The sequence below is a fragment of the Heterodontus francisci genome, unplaced genomic scaffold (assembly GCF_036365525.1).
Source record: "Heterodontus francisci isolate sHetFra1 unplaced genomic scaffold, sHetFra1.hap1 HAP1_SCAFFOLD_499, whole genome shotgun sequence".
Classification (NCBI taxonomy): Eukaryota; Metazoa; Chordata; class Chondrichthyes; order Heterodontiformes; family Heterodontidae; genus Heterodontus; species Heterodontus francisci.
Genome location: NW_027142134.1, coordinates 413243 through 432673, shown reverse-complemented (window position 1 = coordinate 432673; position 19431 = coordinate 413243).

The following is a 19431-nucleotide window of genomic DNA, read 5'->3' as shown; positions in this document are numbered from 1 at the left end:
TAGATGCCTCTGTGTCTTCAGTCCAAACTTTCTTCATTTCGCTCTCTTTCTTCATTACTCCATCTGCATTCAGTTCTCTTTCTGTGATCAGGCACCCTTTCTTCATTACTCCCGCTGTCTTCATTACTCCATCTGTCTTCAGTTCTATTTTTGTGATCAGTTCACCCTGTCTTCAGTTCTCCCTCTGACTTCAGTTCTCTCTGTCGACCGTCTCCCTCTGACTTTAGAACTCTCTGTGTCTTCAGTCCACCCTTTCTTCATTTCTCTCTCTGTCTTCATTACTCGATCTGTATTCAGTTCTCTTTCAGCGATCAGGCACCCTTTCTTCATTTCTCCCGCTGTCTTCATTACTCCATCTGTCTTCAGTTCTATTTTTGTGATCAGTTCACCCTGTCTTCAGTTCTCCCTCTGACTTCAGTTCTCTCTGTCGACCGTCTCCCTCTGAGTTTAGATCTCTCTGTGTCTTCAGTCCACCCTTTCTTCATTTCTCCCTCTGTCTTCATTACTCCATCTGTCGTCAGTTCTCTTTCGGTCATCAGTTCACCCTGTCTTCAGTTCTCCCTCTGACTTCAGTTTTCTCTCTGCCGACAGTCACCCTCTGACTTTAGATCTCTCTTTTGTCTTCAGTCCACCCTGTCTCCATTTCTCCCTCTGTCTTCATTACTCCATCTGCATTCAGTTCTCTTTCTGTGATCTTTCCACCCTTTCGTCATTTCTCCCTCTGTCTTCATTATTCCATCTGCATTCAGTTCTCTTTCTGCGATCAGTCCACCCTTTCTTCATTTCTCCCTCTGTCTTCATTACTCCATCTGCATTCAGTTCTCTTTCTGCGATCAGTCCACCCTTTCTTCATTTTTCCCTCTGTCTTCATTATTCCATCTGCATTCATTTCACTTTCTGTGATCAGTCCACCCTTTCATCATTTCTCCCTCTGTCTTCATTACTCCATCTGTCTTCAGTTCTCTTTTTGTGATCAGTTCACACTGCCCTCAGTTCTCCCTCTGACTTCAGTTTTCTCTCTGTCGACAGTCACCCTCTGACTTTAGATCTCTTTTTGTCTTCAGTCCAACCTTTCTTCATTTCTCCCTCTGTCTTCATTACTCCATCTGCATTCAGTTCACTTTCTGTGATCAGTCCATCCTGTCTTAATTTCTCCCTCTGTCTTCATTACTCCATCTGCATTCAGTTCTCTTTCTGCGATCAGTCCACTCTTTCTTCATTTCTCCCTCTGTCTTCATTATCTATCTGTCTTCACTTCTCTTTCTGTGATCAGTTCACCCTGTCTTCATTTCTCCCTCTGACTTCAGCTCTCTCTCTGTCAACAGTCTCCCTCTGACATTAAATCTCTCTGTGTCTTCAGTCCGCCCTTTCTTCATTTCTCCCTCTGTCTTCATTACTCCATCTGCATTCAGTTCACTTTCTGTGATCAGTCCATCCTGTCTTAATTTCTCCCTCTGTCTTCATTACTCCATCTGTCGTCAGTTCTCTTTCTGTCATCAGATCACCCTGTCTTCAGTTCTCCCTCTGACTTCAGTTTTCTATCTGTCGACAGTCGCCCTCTGACTTTAGATCTCTTTTTGTCTTCAGTCCACCCTTTCTTCATTTCTCCATCTGTCTTCATTAATCCATCTGCATTCAGTTCTCTTTCTGTGATCAGTTCACCCTGTCTTTATTTCTCCCTCTGTCTTCATTACTCCATCTGCATTAAGTTCTCTTTCTGTGATCTTTCCACCCTTTCGTCATTTCTCCCTCTGTCTTCATTACTCCATCGGTCTTCAGTACTCTTTTTGTGATCAGTTCACCCTGTCTTCAGTACTTCCTCTGAATTCCGTTCTCTCTCTGTCGGCAGTCTCTCTCTGAATTTAGATCTCTCTGTGTCTTCGGTCCTCCCTTTCTTCATTTCGCCCTCTGTCTTCATTATTCCATCTGTCTTCAGTTCTATTTTTGTGCTCAGTTCACCCTGTCTTCAGTTCTCCCTCTGACTTCAGTTCTCTCTGTCGACAGTCTCACTCTGACTATAAATATCTCTTTGTCTTCAGTCCACACTTTATTCTGTTCTCCCTATGACTTCAGCTCTCTCTCTTTCAACAGTCTCCCTCTGACTTTAGATCTCTCTGTGTCTTCAGTCCACCCTTTCTTCATTTCTCCCTCTGTCCTCATTACTCCATCTACATTCAGTTCACTTTCTGTGATCAGTCCACCCTGTCTTCATTTCTCCCTCTGTCTTCATTACTCCATCTGTCGTCTGTTCTCTTTCGGTCATCAGTTCACCCAGTCTTCAGATCTCCCTCTGACCTCAATTCTCTCTCTGTCGACAGCCTCCCTCTGACTTTAGATCTCTTTTTGTCTTCAGTCCACCCTTTCTTCATTTCTCCATCTGTCTTCATTAATCCATCTGCATTCAGTTCTCTTTCTGTGATCAGTTCACCCTGTCTTCATTTCTCCCTCTGTCTTCATTACTCCATCTGCACTCAGTTCTCTTTCTGTGATCTTTCCACACTTTCGTCATTTCTCCTCTGTCTTCATTACTCCATCGGTCTTCAGTTCTCATTTTCTGATCAGTTCACCCTGTCTTCAGTACTTCCTCTGAATTCTGTTCTCTCTCTGTCGTCAGTCTCGCTCTGATTTTAGATCTCTCTGTGTCTTCAGTCCTCCCTTTCTTCATTTCGCCCTCTGTCTTCATTACTCCATCTGCATTCAGTTCTCTTTCAGCGATCAGGCACCCTTTCTTCATTTCTCCCGCTGTCTTCATTACTCCATCTGTCTTCAGTTCTATTTTTGTGATCAGTTCACCCTGTCTTCAGTTCTCCCTCTGACTTCAGTTCTCTCTGTCGACCGTCTCCCTCTGAGTTTAGATCTCTCTGTGTCTTCAGTCCACCCTTTCTTCATTTCTCCCTCTGTCTTCATTACTCCATCTGTCGTCAGTTCTCTTTTGGTCATCAGTTCACCCTGTCTTCAGTTCTCCCTCTCACTTCAGTTTTCTCTCTGCCGACAGTCACCCTCTGACTTTAGATCTCTCTTTTGTCTTCAGTCCACCCTTTCTTCATTACTCTATCTGTCTTCATTAATCCATCTGCATTCAGTTCTCTTTCTGTGATCAGTTCACCCTGTCTCCATTTCTCCCTCTGTCTTCATTACTCCATCTGCATTCAGTTCTCTTTCTGTGATCTTTCCACCCTTTCGTCATTTCTCCCTCTGTCTTCATTATTCCATCTGCATTCAGTTCTCTTTCTGCGATCAGTCCACCCTTTCTTCATTTTTCCCTCTGTCTTCATTATTCCATCTGCATTCAGTTCACTTTCTGTGATCAGTTCACCCTGTCTTCATTTCTCCCTCTGTCTTCATTACTCCATCTGCATTCAGTTCTCTTTCTGCGATCAGTCCACCCTTTCTTCATTTTTCCCTCTGTCTTCATTATTCCATCTGCATTCATTTCACTTTCTGTGATCAGTCCACCCTTTCATCATTTCTCCCTCTGTCTTCATTACTCCATCTGTCTTCAGTTCTCTTTTTGTGATCAGTTCACACTGCCCTCAGTTCTCCCTCTGACTTCAGTTTTCTCTCTGTCGACAGTCACCCTCTGACTTTAGATCTCTTTTTGTCTTCAGTCCAACCTTTCTTCATTTCTCCCTCTGTCTTCATTACTCCATCTGCATTCAGTTCACTTTCTGTGATCAGTCCATCCTGTCTTAATTTCTCCCTCTGTCTTCATTACTCCATCTGTCGTCAGTTCTCTTTCGGTCATCAGTTCACCCTGTCTTCAGTTCTCCCTCTGACTTCAGTTTTCTCTCTGTCGACAGTCACCCTCTGACTTTAGATCTCTTTTTGTCTTCAGTCCAACCTTTCTTCATTTCTCCCTCTGTCTACATTACTCCATCTGCATTCAGTTCTCTTTCTGCGATCAGTCCACTCTTTCTTCATTTCTCCCTCTGTCTTCATTATCTATCTGTCTTCACTTCTCTTTCTGTGATCAGTTCACCCTGTCTTCATTTCTCCCTCTGACTTCAGCTCTCTCTCTGTCAACAGTCTCCCTCTGACATTAAATCTCTCTGTGTCTTCAGTCCGCCCTTTCTTCATTTCTCCCTCTGTCTTCATTACTCCATCTGCATTCAGTTCACTTTCTGTGATCAGTCCATCCTGTCTTAATTTCTCCCTCTGTCTTCATTACTCCATCTGTCGTCAGTTCTCTTTCTGTCATCAGATCACCCTGTCTTCAGTTCTCCCTCTGACTTCAGTTTTCTATCTGTCGACAGTCGCCCTCTGACTTTAGATCTCTTTTTGTCTTCAGTCCACCCTTTCTTCATTTCTCCATCTGTCTTCATTAATCCATCTGCATTCAGTTCTCTTTCTGTGATCAGTTCACCCTGTCTTTATTTCTCCCTCTGTCTTCATTACTCCATCTGCATTAAGTTCTCTTTCTGTGATCTTTCCACCCTTTCGTCATTTCTCCCTCTGTCTTCATTACTCCATCGGTCTTCAGTACTCTTTTTGTGATCAGTTCACCCTGTCTTCAGTACTTCCTCTGAATTCCGTTCTCTCTCTGTCGGCAGTCTCTCTCTGAATTTAGATCTCTCTGTGTCTTCGGTCCTCCCTTTCTTCATTTCGCCCTCTGTCTTCATTATTCCATCTGTCTTCAGTTCTATTTTTGTGCTCAGTTCACCCTGTCTTCAGTTCTCCCTCTGACTTCAGTTCTCTCTGTCGACAGTCTCACTCTGACTATAAATATCTCTTTGTCTTCAGTCCACACTTTATTCTGTTCTCCCTATGACTTCAGCTCTCTCTCTTTCAACAGTCTCCCTCTGACTTTAGATCTCTCTGTGTCTTCAGTCCACCCTTTCTTCATTTCTCCCTCTGTCCTCATTACTCCATCTACATTCAGTTCACTTTCTGTGATCAGTCCACCCTGTCTTCATTTCTCCCTCTGTCTTCATTACTCCATCTGTCGTCTGTTCTCTTTCGGTCATCAGTTCACCCAGTCTTCAGATCTCCCTCTGACCTCAATTCTCTCTCTGTCGACAGCCTCCCTCTGACTTTAGATCTCTTTTTGTCTTCAGTCCACCCTTTCTTCATTCCTCCCTCTGTCTTCATTAATCCATCTGCATTCAGTTCTCTTTCTGTGATCAGTTCACCCTGTCTTCATTTCTCCCTCTGTCTTCATTACTCCATCTGCACTCAGTTCTCTTTCTGTGATCTTTCCACACTTTCGTCATTTCTCCTCTGTCTTCATTACTCCATCGGTCTTCAGTTCTCATTTTCTGATCAGTTCACCCTGTCTTCAGTACTTCCTCTGAATTCTGTTCTCTCTCTGTCGTCAGTCTCGCTCTGATTTTAGATCTCTCTGTGTCTTCAGTCCTCCCTTTCTTCATTTCGCCCTCTGTCTTCATTACTCCATCTGCATTCAGTTCTCTTTCAGCGATCAGGCACCCTTTCTTCATTTCTCCCGCTGTCTTCATTACTCCATCTGTCTTCAGTTCTATTTTTGTGATCAGTTCACCCTGTCTTCAGTTCTCCCTCTGACTTCAGTTCTCTCTGTCGACCGTCTCCCTCTGAGTTTAGATCTCTCTGTGTCTTCAGTCCACCCTTTCTTCATTTCTCCCTCTGTCTTCATTACTCCATCTGTCGTCAGTTCTCTTTTGGTCATCAGTTCACCCTGTCTTCAGTTCTCCCTCTCACTTCAGTTTTCTCTCTGCCGACAGTCACCCTCTGACTTTAGATCTCTCTTTTGTCTTCAGTCCACCCTTTCTTCATTACGCTATCTGTCTTCATTAATCCATCTGCATTCAGTTCTCTTTCTGTGATCAGTTCACCCTGTCTCCATTTCTCCCTCTGTCTTCATTACTCCATCTGCATTCAGTTCTCTTTCTGTGATCTTTCCACCCTTTCGTCATTTCTCCCTCTGTCTTCATTATTCCATCTGCATTCAGTTCTCTTTCTGCGATCAGTCCACCCTTTCTTCATTTTTCCCTCTGTCTTCATTATTCCATCTGCATTCAGTTCACTTTCTGTGATCAGTTCACCCTGTCTTCATTTCTCCCTCTGTCTTCATTACTCCATCTGCATTCAGTTCTCTTTCTGCGATCAGTCCACCCTTTCTTCATTTTTCCCTCTGTCTTCATTATTCCATCTGCATTCATTTCACTTTCTGTGATCAGTCCACCCTTTCATCATTTCTCCCTCTGTCTTCATTACTCCATCTGTCTTCAGTTCTCTTTTTGTGATCAGTTCACACTGCCCTCAGTTCTCCCTCTGACTTCAGTTTTCTCTCTGTCGACAGTCACCCTCTGACTTTAGATCTCTTTTTGTCTTCAGTCCAACCTTTCTTCATTTCTCCCTCTGTCTTCATTACTCCATCTGCATTCAGTTCACTTTCTGTGATCAGTCCATCCTGTCTTAATTTCTCCCTCTGTCTTCATTACTCCATCTGTCGTCAGTTCTCTTTCGGTCATCAGTTCACCCTGTCTTCAGTTCTCCCTCTGACTTCAGTTTTCTCTCTGTCGACAGTCACCCTCTGACTTTAGATCTCTTTTTGTCTTCAGTCCAACCTTTCTTCATTTCTCCCTCTGTCTACATTACTCCATCTGCATTCAGTTCTCTTTCTGCGATCAGTCCACTCTTTCTTCATTTCTCCCTCTGTCTTCATTATCTATCTGTCTTCACTTCTCTTTCTGTGATCAGTTCACCCTGTCTTCATTTCTCCCTCTGACTTCAGCTCTCTCTCTGTCAACAGTCTCCCTCTGACATTAAATCTCTCTGTGTCTTCAGTCCGCCCTTTCTTCATTTCTCCCTCTGTCTTCATTACTCCATCTGCATTCAGTTCACTTTCTGTGATCAGTCCATCCTGTCTTAATTTCTCCCTCTGTCTTCATTACTCCATCTGTCGTCAGTTCTCTTTCTGTCATCAGATCACCCTGTCTTCAGTTCTCCCTCTGACTTCAGTTTTCTATCTGTCGACAGTCGCCCTCTGACTTTAGATCTCTTTTTGTCTTCAGTCCACCCTTTCTTCATTTCTCCATCTGTCTTCATTAATCCATCTGCATTCAGTTCTCTTTCTGTGATCAGTTCACCCTGTCTTTATTTCTCCCTCTGTCTTCATTACTCCATCTGCATTAAGTTCTCTTTCTGTGATCTTTCCACCCTTTCGTCATTTCTCCCTCTGTCTTCATTACTCCATCGGTCTTCAGTACTCTTTTTGTGATCAGTTCACCCTGTCTTCAGTACTTCCTCTGAATTCCGTTCTCTCTCTGTCGGCAGTCTCTCTCTGAATTTAGATCTCTCTGTGTCTTCGGTCCTCCCTTTCTTCATTTCGCCCTCTGTCTTCATTATTCCATCTGTCTTCAGTTCTATTTTTGTGCTCAGTTCACCCTGTCTTCAGTTCTCCCTCTGACTTCAGTTCTCTCTGTCGACAGTCTCACTCTGACTATAAATATCTCTTTGTCTTCAGTCCACACTTTATTCTGTTCTCCCTATGACTTCAGCTCTCTCTCTTTCAACAGTCTCCCTCTGACTTTAGATCTCTCTGTGTCTTCAGTCCACCCTTTCTTCATTTCTCCCTCTGTCCTCATTACTCCATCTACATTCAGTTCACTTTCTGTGATCAGTCCACCCTGTCTTCATTTCTCCCTCTGTCTTCATTACTCCATCTGTCGTCTGTTCTCTTTCGGTCATCAGTTCACCCAGTCTTCAGATCTCCCTCTGACCTCAATTCTCTCTCTGTCGACTGCCTCCCTCTGACTTTAGATCTCTTTTTGTCTTCAGTCCACCCTTTCTTCATTTCTCCCTCTGTCTTCATTAATCCATCTGCATTCAGTTCTCTTTCTGTGATCAGTTCACCCTGTCTTCATTTCTCTCTCTGTCTTCATTACTCCATCTGCACTCAGTTCTCTTTCTGTGATCTTTCCACACTTTCGTCATTTCTCCTCTGTCTTCATTACTCCATCGGTCTTCAGTTCTCATTTTCTGATCAGTTCACCCTGTCTTCAGTACTTCCTCTGAATTCTGTTCTCTCTCTGTCGTCAGTCTCGCTCTGATTTTAGATCTCTCTGTGTCTTCAGTCCTCCCTTTCTTCATTTCGCCCTCTGTCTTCATTACTCCATCTGCATTCAGTTCTCTTTCTGTGATCAGTTCACCCTTTCTTCATTTCTCCCTCTGTCTTCATTAGTCCATCTGCATTCAGTTCACTTTCTGTGATCAGTCCACCCTTTCTTCAATTCTCCCGCTGTCTTCATTACTCCATCAGTCGTCGGCTCTCTTTCGGTCATCAGTTCACCCAATCTTCAGATCACCCTCTAACCTCAGTTCTCTCTCTGTCGACAGACTCCCTCTGACTTTAGATCTCTTTTTGTCTTCAGTCCACCCTTTCTTCATTTCTCCCTCTTTCTTCATTAATCCATCTGCATTCAGTTCTCTTTCTGTGATCAGTTCACCCTGTCTTCATTTCTCCCTCTGTCTTCATTACTCCATCGGTCTTCAGTTCTCATTTTGTGATCAATTCACCCTGTCTTCAGTTCTCCCTCTGACTTCAGTTTTCTCTCTGTCGACAGTCTCCCTCTGACTTTAGATCTCTTTTTGTCTTCAGTCCAACCTTTCTTCATTTCTCCCTCTTTCTACATTACTCCATCTGCATTCAGTTCTCTTGCTGCGATCAGTCCACTCTTTCTTCATTTCTCCCTCTGTCTTCATTACTCCATCTGACTTCATTTCTCTTTCTGTGATCAGTTCACCCTGTCTTCATTTCTCCCTCTGACCTCAGCTCTCTCTCTGTCAGCAGTCTACCTCTGACATTAAATCTCTCTGTGTCTTCAGTCCGCCCTTTCTTCATTTCTCCCTCTGTCTTCATTACTCCATCTGCATTCAGTTCACTTTCTGTGATCAGTCCACTCTGTCTTCATTTCTCCCTCTGTCTTCATTACTCCATCTGTCTTCACTTCTCTTTCTGTGATCAGTTCACCCTGTCTTCATTTCTCCCTCTGACTTCTGCTCTCTCTCTGTCAACAGTCTCCCTCTGACTTTACATCTCTCTTTGTCTTCAGTCCACCCTTTATTCTGTTCTCCCTATGACTTCAGCTCTCTCTCTGTCAACAGTCTCCCTCTGACATTAAATCTCTCTGTGTCTTCAGTCCGCCCTTTCTTCATTTCTCCCTCTGTCTTCATTACTCCATCTGCATTCAGTTCACTTTCTGTGATCAGTCCATCCTGTCTTAATTTCTCCCTCTGTCTTCATTACTCCATCTGTCGTCAGTTCTCTTTCTGTCATCAGATCACCCTGTCTTCAGTTCTCCCTCTGACTTCAGTTTTCTATCTGTCGACAGTCACCCTCTGACTTTAGATCTCTTTTTGTCTTCAGTCCAACTTTTCTTCATTTCTATATCTGTCTTCATTAATCCATCTGCATTCAGTTCTCTTTCTGTGATCAGTTCACCCTGTCTTCATTTCTCCCTCTGTCCTCATTACTCCATCTGCATTCAGTTCTCTTTCTGTGATCAGTCCAAACTGTCTTCATTTCTCCCACTGTCTTCATTACTCCATCTGTCGTCTGTTCTCTTTCGGTCATCAATTCACACTGTCTTCAGTTCTCCCTCTGACCTCAGTGCTCTCTCTGTCGACAGACTCCCTCTGACTGTAGATCTCTCTGTGTCTTCAGTCCATCCTTTCTTCATTTCTCCCTCTGTCCTCATTACTCCATCTGCATTCTGTTCTCTTGCTGTGATCAGTTCACCCTCCCTTCAGTTCTCCCTCTGACTTCAGTTCTCTCCCTGTCGACAGTCTCCCTCTGACTTTAGATCTCTCTGTGTCTTCAGTCCACCATTTCGTCATTTCTCCCTCTGTCTTCATTAGTCCATCGGTCTTCAGTCCTCTTTTTGTGATCAGTTCACCCTGTCTTCAGTACTTCCTCTGAATTCTGTTCTCTCTCTGTCGGCAGTCTCCCTCTGATTTTAGATCTCTCTATGTCTTCAGTCCTCCCTTTCTTCATTTCGCCCTCTGTCTTCATTAGTCCATCTCTCTTCAGTTCTATTTTTGTGCTCAGTTCACCCTGTCTTCAGTTCTCCCTCTGACTTCAGTTCTCTCTGTCGACAGTCTCACTCTGACTTTAAATATCTCTTTGGCTTCAGTCCACACTTTATTCTGTGCTCCCTATGACTTCAGCTCTCTCTCTTTCAACAGTCTCCCTCTGACTTTAGATCTCTCTGTGTCTTCAGTCCACCCTTTCTTCATTTCTCCCTCTGTCTTCATTACTCCATCTGCATTCAGTTCACTTTCTGTGATCAGTCCACCCTGTCTTCATTTCTCCCTCTGTCTTCGTTACTCCATCGGTCGTCTGTTCTCTTTCGGTCATCAGTTCACCCAGTCTTCAGATCTCCCTCTGACCTCAGTTCTCTCTCTGTCGACAGCCTCCCTCTGACTTTAGATCTCTTTTTGTCTTCAGTCCACCCTTTCTTCATTTCTCCCTCTGTCTTCATTAATCCATCTGCATTCGGTTCTCTTTCTGTGATCAGTTCACCCTCTCTTCATTTCTCCCTCTGTCTTCATTACTCCATCTGCATTCAGTTCTCTTTCTGTGATCTTTCCACCCTTTCGTCATTTCTTCCTCTGTCTTCATTACTCCATCGGTCTTCAGTCCTCTTTTTGTGATCAGTTCTCCCTGTCTTCAGTACTTCCTCTGACTTCAGCTCTCTCTCTGTCAATAGTCTCCCTCTGACATTAAAACTCTCTTTGTCTTCAGTCCACCCTTTCTTCATTTCTCCCTCTGTCTTCATTACTCCATCTGCATTCAGTTCACTTTCTGTGATCAGTCCATCCTGTCTTAATTTCTCGCTCTGTCTTCATTACTCCATCTGTCGTCAGTCGTCTTTCTGTCATCAGATCACCCTCTCTTCAGTTCTCCCTCTGAATTCAGTTTTCTCTCTGTCGACAGTCGCCCTCTGACGTTAGTTCTCTTTTTGTCTTCAGTCCACCCTTTCTTCATTTCTATATCTGCCTTCATTAATCCATCTGCATTCAGTTCTCTTTCTGTGATCAGTTCACCCTGTCTTCATTTCTCCCTCTGTCTTCATTACTCCATCTGCATTCAGTTCTCTTTCTGTGATCTTTCCACCCTTTTGTCATTTCTCCCTCTGTCTTCATTACTCCATCGGTCTTCAGTCCTCTTTTTGTGATCAGTTCACCCTGTCTTCAGTACTTCCTCTGAATTCTGTTCTCTCTCTGTCGGCAGTCTCCCTCTGATTTTAGATCTCTCTGTGTCTTCAGTCCTCCCTTTCTTCATTTCGCCCTCTGTCTTCATTTCTCCATCTGCATTCAGTTCCCTTTCTGTGATCAGTTCACCCTTTCTTCATTTCTCCCTCTGTCTTCATTAGTCCATCTGCATTCAGTTCACTTTCTGTGATCAGTCCACCCTTTCTTCAATTCTCCCGCTGTCTTCATTACTCCATCTGTCTTCCGTTCTATTTTTGTGATCAGTTCACCCTGTCTTCAGTTCTCCCTCTGACTTCAGTTCTCTCTGTCGACAGTCTCACTCTGACTTTAAATCTCTCTTTGTCTTCAGTCCACCCTTTATTCTGTTCTCCCTATGACTTCATCTCTCTCTCTGTCAACAGTCTCCCTCTGACTTTAGATCTCTCTGTGTCTCCAGTCCACCCTTTCTTCATTTCTCCCTCTGTCCTCATTAATCCATCTGCATTCAGTTCACTTTCTGTGATCAGTCCACCCTGTCTTCATTTCTCCCTCTGTCTTCATTACTCCATCTGTCGTCTGTTCTCTTTCGGTCATCAGTTCACCCAATCTTCAGATCTCCCTCTGACCTCAGTTCTCTCTCTGTCGACAGACTCCCTCTGACTTTAGATCTCTTTTTGTCTTCAGTCCACCCTTTCTTCATTTCTCCCTCTTTCTTCATTAATCCATCTGCATTCAGTTCTCTTTCTGTGATCAGTTCACCCTGTCTTCATTTCTCCCTCTGTCTTCATTACTCCATCGGTCTTCAGTTCTCATTTTGTGATCAATTCACCCTGTCTTCAGTACTTCCTCTGAATTCTGTTCTCTCTCTGTCGGCAGTCTCCCTCTGATTTTAGATCTCTCTGTGTCTTCAGTCCACCCATTCTTCATTTCGCGCTCTGTCTTCATTACTCCATCTGCATTCAGTTCTCTTTCTGTGATCAGTTCACCCTTTCGTCATTTCTCCCTCTGTCTTCTTTACTCCATCTGCATTCAGTTCACTTTCTGTGATCAGTCCACCCTGACTTCGGTTCTCTCTGTCGACAGTCTCCCTCTGACTTTAAATCTCTCGTTGTTTCAGTCCACCCTTTGTTCTGTTCTCCCTATGACTTGATCTCTCTCTCTGTCAACAGTCTCCCTCTGACTTTAGATCTCTCTGTGTCTTCAGTCCACCCTTTCTTCATTTCTCCCTCTGTCCTCATTACTCCATCTGCATTCAGTTCACTTTCTGTGATCAGTCCACCCTTTCTTCATTTCTCCCTCTGACTTCACTTCTGTCTGTCGACAGTCTACCTCTGACTTTATATTTCTCTGTGTCTTCAGTCCACCCTTTCTTCAGTTCTCCCTCTGACTTCAGCTCTCTCTCTGTCAACAGTTCTCTTAAAGACATCAGTTCACCCTGCCTTCAGTTCTCCCTCTGACTTCAGTTTTCTCTCTGTCGACAGTCACCCTCTGACTTTAGAACTCTTTTTGTCTTCAGTCCAACGTTTCTTCATTTCTCCCTCTGTCTATATTACTCCATCTGCATTCAGTTCTCTTTCTGCGATCAGTCCACTCTTTCTTCATTTCTCCCTCTGTCTCCATTACTCCATCTGTCTTCACTTCTCTTTCTGTGATCAGTTCACCCTGTCTTCAGTTCTCCCTCTGACTTCAGCGCCCTCTCCCTGTCAACAGTCTCCCTCTGACTTTAAATCTCTCTGTGTCTTCAGTCCACCCTTTCATCATTTCTCCCTCTGTCTTCATTACTCCATCTGCATTCAGTTCACTTTCTGAATCAGTCCATCCTGTCTTAATTTCTCCCTCTGTCTTCATTACTCCATCTGTCGTCAGATCTCTTTCTGTCATCAGATCACCCTGTCTTCAGTTCTGCCTCTGACTTCAGTTTTCCCTCTGTCGACAGTCGCCCTCTGACTTTAGATCTCTTTTTGTCTTCAGTCCACCCTTTCTTCTTTTCTCCATCTGTCTTCATTACTCCATCTGCATTCAGTTCTCTTTCTCTGATCAGTCCAGCCTTTCTTCAATTCTCCCGCTGTCTTCATTACTCCATCTGTCTTCAGTTCTCTTTTTGTGATCAGTTCACCCTGTCTTCAGTCCTCCCTCTGACTTCAGTTCTCTCTGTCGACGTTCTCCCTCTGACTTTATTAGATTAGAGATACTGCACTGAAACAGGCCCTTCGGCCCACCGAGTCTGTGCCGAACATCAACCACCCATTTATACGAATCCTACATTCCTACCAAACATCCCCACCTGTCTCTATATTTCCCTACCACCTACCTATACTAGTGTCAATTTATAATGGCCAATTTACCTATCAACCTGCAAGTCTTTAGGCTTGTGGGAGGAAACCGGAGCACCCGGAGAAAACCCATGCAGACACAGGGAGAACTTGCAAACTCCACACAGGCAGTACCCGGAATCGAACCCGGGTCCCTGGAGCTGTGAGGCTGTGGTGCGAACCACTGCGCCACTGTGCCGCCCATATATATCTCTGATTCTTCAGTCCGCCCTTTCTTCAGTTCTCCCTCTGACTTCAGCTCTCTCTCTGTCAACAGTCTCCCTCTGACTTTAGATCTCTCTGTGTCTTCAGTACACCCTTTCATCATTTCTCCCTCTGTCTTAATTTCTCCATCTGCATACGGTTCACTTTCTGTGATCAGTCCACCCGGTCTTCATTTCTCCCCCCTGTCTTCATTACTCCATCTGTCGTCAGTTCTATTTCTGTCATCAGTTCACCCTGTCTTCAGTTCTCCCTCTGACATCAGTTTTCTCTATGTCGACAGACTCCCTCTGACTTAAATCTCTCTTTGTCTTCAGTCCACACTATCTTCATTTCTCCCGCTGTCCTCATTACTCCATCTGCATTCAGTTCTCTTTCTGTGATCAGTTCACCCTGCCTTCAGTTCTCCCTCTGACTTCAGTTTTCTCTCTGTCGACAGTCAACCTCTGACTTTAGATCTCTTATTGTCTCCAGTCCACCCTTTCATCATTTCTCCCTCTGTCTTCATTACTCCATCTGCATTCAGTTCTCTTTCTGTGATCAGTCCACCCTTTCTTCAGTTCGCCCTGTGTTTTCATTACTCCATCTGCATTCAGTTCTCTTTCTGTGATCAGTTCACCCTGCCTTCAGTTCTCCCTCTAACTTTAGCTCTCTCTGTGTCTTCAGTCCACCCTTTCTTCATTTCTCCCTCTGTCTTCATTACTCCATCTGCATTCAGTTCTCTTTCTGTGATCAGTCCACCGTTTCTTCATTTCTCCCTCTGTCTTCATTACTCCATCTGCATTCAGTTCTCTTTCTGTCATCAGTTCATCCTATCTTCAGTCCTCTCTCTGTCTTAATTACTCCATCTGCATTCAGTTCTCTTTCTGCGATCAGTCCACCATTTCTTCATTTCTCCCTCTGTCTTCATTACTCCATCTGTCTTCAGTTATCTTTTCGTGATCAGTTCACCCTGTCTTCAGTACTTCCTCTGAATTCAGTTCTCTCTCTGCCGACAGTCTCCCTCTGATTTCAGATCTCTCTGTGGCTTCAGTCCACCCTTTCTTCATTTCGCCCGCTGTCTTCATTACTCCATCTGCATTCAGTTCTCTTTCTGTGATCAGTTCACCCTTTCTTCATTTCTCCCTCTGTCTTCATTACTCCATCTGCATTCAGTTCTCTTTCTGTGATGAGTCCGCCCTTTCTTCAATTCTCCCGCTGTCTTCATTACTGCATCTGTCTTCAGTTCTATTTTTGTGATCAGTTCACGCTGTCTTCAGTTTTCCCTCTGACTTCAGTTCTCTCTGTCGACAGTCTCCCTCTGACTTTAAACCTCTCTTTGTCTTCAGTCCACCCTTTATTCTGTTCTCCCTATGACTTCTGCTCTCTCTCTGTCAACAGCCTCTCTCTGACTTTCGATCTCTCTGTGTCCTCAGTCCACCCTTTCTTCATTTCTCCCTCTGTCCTCATTACTCCATCTGCATTCAGTTCTCTTCCTGAGATCAGACCACCCTTTCTTCATTTCTCCCTCGGTCTTCATTACTCCATCTGCATTCAGTTCTCTTCCTGAGATCAGACCACCCTTTCTTCATTTCTCCCTCGGTCTTCATTACTCCATCTGCATTCAGTTCTCTTTCAGTGATCAGTCCACCCTGTCTTCATTTCTCCCTCGGTCTTCATTACTCCATCTGCATTCAGTTCTCTTTCTGTGATCAGTTCATCCTGTCTTCAGTGCTCACTCTCTCTTCATTGCTCCATCTGCATTCAGTTCTCTTTCTGTGATCAGTTCACCCTGTCGTCACTTTTTCCTCTGTCTTCATTACTCCATCTGCATTCAGTTCTCTTTCTGCAATCAGTCCCCCTTTTCTTCATTTCTCCCTCTGTCTTCATTACTCCATCTGCATTCAGTTCTCTTTCTGTGATCAGTCCACCCTTTCTTCATTTCTCCCTCGGTCTTCATTACTCCATCTGCATTCAGTTCTCTTTCTGTGATCAGTTCACCCTGTCGTCACTTTTCCCTCTGTCTTCATTACTCCATCTGCATTCAGTTCTCTTTCTGCAATCAGTCCACCCTTTCTTCATTTCACCCTCTGTCTTCATTACTCCATCCACATTCAGTTCTCTTTCTGTGATCAGTCCATCCTGTCTTCATTTCTGCCTCTGTCTTCATTACTACATCTGTCGTCAGTTCTATTTCTGTCATCAGTTCACCCTGTCTTCAGTTCTCCCTCTGACTTCAGTTTTCTCTCTGTCGACAGTCACCATCTGACATTAGATTTCTCTGTGTCTTCAGTTCACCCTTTCTTCATTTCTCCATCTGCCTTCATTACTCCATCTGCATTCAGTTCTCTGTCTGTGATCAATCCACCGTTTCTTCATTTCTCCATCTGTCTTCATTGTTTCATCTGCTATCAGTTCTCTTTCTGTGATCAGTTCATCCTGACTTCAGTCCTCTCTCTGTCTTCATTACTCCATCTGCATTCAGTTCTCTTTCTGCGATCAGTCCACCATTTCCCCCTCTCTCTTCAGTTCTCCATCTGCATTCAGTTCTCTTTCTGTGATCAGTTCACCCTGCCTTCAGTGGTCCCTCTGACTTCAGTTCTCTCTCTGTCGACAGTCTCCCTCTGACTTTATATCTCTCTGTGTCTTCAGTCCACCCTTTCTTCATTTCTCCCTCTGTCTTCATTACTCCATCTGCATTCAGTTCTCTTTCTGTGATCAGTCCATCCTTTCTTCATTTCTCCCTCTGTCTTCATTACTCCATCTGCATTCAGTTCTCTTTCTGTGATCAGTTCATCCTGTCTTCAGTCCTCTCTCTGTCTTCATTACTCCATCTGCATTCAGTTCTCTTTCTGTGATCAGTCCACCCTTTCTTCAATTCTCCCGCTGTCTTCATTACTCCATCTGTCTTCAGTTCTATTTTTGTGATCAGTTCACCCTGCCTTCAGTTCTCCCTCTGAATTCAGTTCTCTCTGTCGACGGTCTCCCTCTGACTTTATTAGATTAGAGATACAGCACTGAAACAGGCTCTTCGGCCCACCGTGTCTGTGCCGAACATCTACCACCCATTTATACGAATTCTACATTCCTACCAAACATCCCCACCTGTCTCTATATTTCCCTACCACCTACCTATACCAGTGTCAATTTATAAAGGCCAATTTACCAGTCAACCTGCAAGTCCTTTGGCTTGTGGGAGGAAACCGGAGCACCCGGAGAAAACCCACGCAGACACAGGGAGAACTTGAAAACTCCACACAGGCAGTACCCGGAATCGAACCCGGGTCCCTGGAGCTGTGAGGCTGTGGTGCGAACCACTGCGCCACTGTGCCGCCCATATATATCTCTGTGTCTTCAGTACACCCTTTCATCATTTCTCCCTCTGTCTTCATTACTCCATCTGCATTCGGTTCACTTTCTGTGATCAGTACACCCGGTCTTCATTTCTCCCTCTGTCTTCATTACTCCAGCTGACGTCAGTTCTATTTCTGTCATCAGTTCACCCTGTCTTCAGTTCTCCCTCTGACATCAGTTTTCTCTATGTCGACAGACTCCCTCTGACTTTAGATCTCTCTGTCTCTTCAGTCCACACTATCATCATTTCTCCCTCTGTCCTCATTACTCCATCTGCACTCAATTCTCTTTCTGTGATCAGTTCACCCTGCCTTCAGTTCTCCCTCTGACTTCAGCTCTCTCTCTTTCGACAGTCTCCCTCTGACTTTAGCTCTCTCTGTGTCTTCAGTCCACCCTTTATTCATTTCTCCCTCTGTCTTCATTACTCCATCTGCATTCAGTTCTCTTTCTGTGATCAGTTCATCCTGTCTTCAGTCCTCTCTCTTTCTTCATTACTCCATCTGCATTCAGTTCTCTTTCTGTGATCAGTCCACCCTGCCTTCAGTTCTCCCTCTGACTTCAGCTCTCTCTCTGTCGACAGTCTCCCTCTGACTTTAGATCTCTCTGTGTCTTCAGTCCACCCTTTCTTCTTTTCTCCATCTGTCTTCATTACTCCATCTGCATTCAGTTCTCTTTCTCTGATCAGTTCACCCTTTCTTCATTTCTCCCTCTGTCTTCATTACTCCATCTGCATTCAGTTCTCTTTCTGTGATCAGTCCACCCTTTCTTCATTTCTCCCTCTGTCTTAATTTCTCCATCTGCATACGGTTCACTTTCTGTGATCAGTCCACCCGGTCTTCATTTCTCCCTCTGTCTTCATTACTCCATCTGTCGTCAGTTCTATTTCTGTCATCAGTTCACCCTGTCTTCAGTTCTCCCTCTGACATCAGTTTTCTCTATGTCGACAGACTCCCTCTGACTTTAGATCTCTCTGTGTCTTCAGTCCACACTATCTTCATTTCTCCCGCTGTCCTCATTACTCTATCTGCATTCAGTTCTCTTTCTGTGATCAGTTCACCCTGCCTTCAGTTCTCCCTCTGACTTCAGTTTTCTCTCTGTCGACAGTCAACCTCTGACTTTAGATCTCTTATTGTCTCCAGTCCACCCTTTCATCATTTCTCCCTCTTTCTTCATTACTCCATCTGCATTCAGTTCTCTTTCTGTGATCAGTCCACCCTTTCTTCAGTTCGCCCTGTGTTTTCATTACTCCATCTGCATTCAGTTCTCTTTCTGTGATCAGTTCACCCTGCCTTCAGTTCTCCCTCTGACTTTAGCTCTCTCTGTGTCTTCAGTCCACCCTTTCTTCATTTCTCCCTCTGTCTTCATTACTCAATCTGCATTCAGTTCTCTTTCTGTGATCAGTCCACCGTTTCTTCATTTCTCCCTCTGTCTTCATTACTCCATCTGCATTCAGTTCTCTTTCTGTCATCAGTTCATCCTATCTTCAGTCCTCTCTCTGTCTTAATTACTCCATTTGCATTCAGTTCTCTTTCTGCGATCAGTCCACCATTTCTTCATTTCTCCCTCTGTCTTCATTACTCCATCTGTCTTCAGTTATCTTTTCGTGATCAGTTCACCCTGTCTTCAGTACTTCCTCTGAATTCAGTTCTCTCTCTGCCGACAGTCTCCCTCTGATTTCAGATCACTCTGTGGCTTCAGTCCACCCTTTCTTCATTTCGCCCGCTGTCTTCATTACTCCATCTGCATTCAGTTCTCTTTCTGTGATCAGTTCACCCTTTCTTCATTTCTCCCTCTGTCTTCATTACTCCATCTGCATTCAGTTCTCTTTCTGTGATGAGTCCGCCCTTTCTTCAATTCTCCCGCTGTCTTCATTACTGCATCTGTCTTCAGTTCTATTTTTGTGATCAGTTCACGCTGTCTTCAGTTCTCCCTCTGACTTCAGTTCTCTCTGTCGACAGTCTCCCTCTGACTTTAAACCTCTCTTTGTCTTCAGTCCACCCTTTATTCTGTTCTCCCTATGACTTCTGCTCTCTCTCTGTCAACAGCCTCTCTCTGACTTTCGATCTCTCTGTGTCCTCAGTCCACCCTTTCTTCATTTCTCCCTCTGTCCTCATTACTCCATCTGCATTCAGTTCTCTTCCTGAGATCAGACCACCCTTTCGTCATTTCTCCCTCGGTCTTCATTACTCCATCTGCATTCAGTTCTCTTTCAGTGATCAGTCCACCCTGTCTTCATTTCTCCCTCGGTCTTCATTACTCCATCTGCATTCAGTTCTCTTTCTGTGATCAGTTCATCCTGTCTTCAGTGCTCACTCTCTCTTCATTGCTCCATCTGCATTCAGTTCTCTTTCTGTGATCAGTTCACCCTGTCGTCACTTTTTCCTCTGTCTTCATT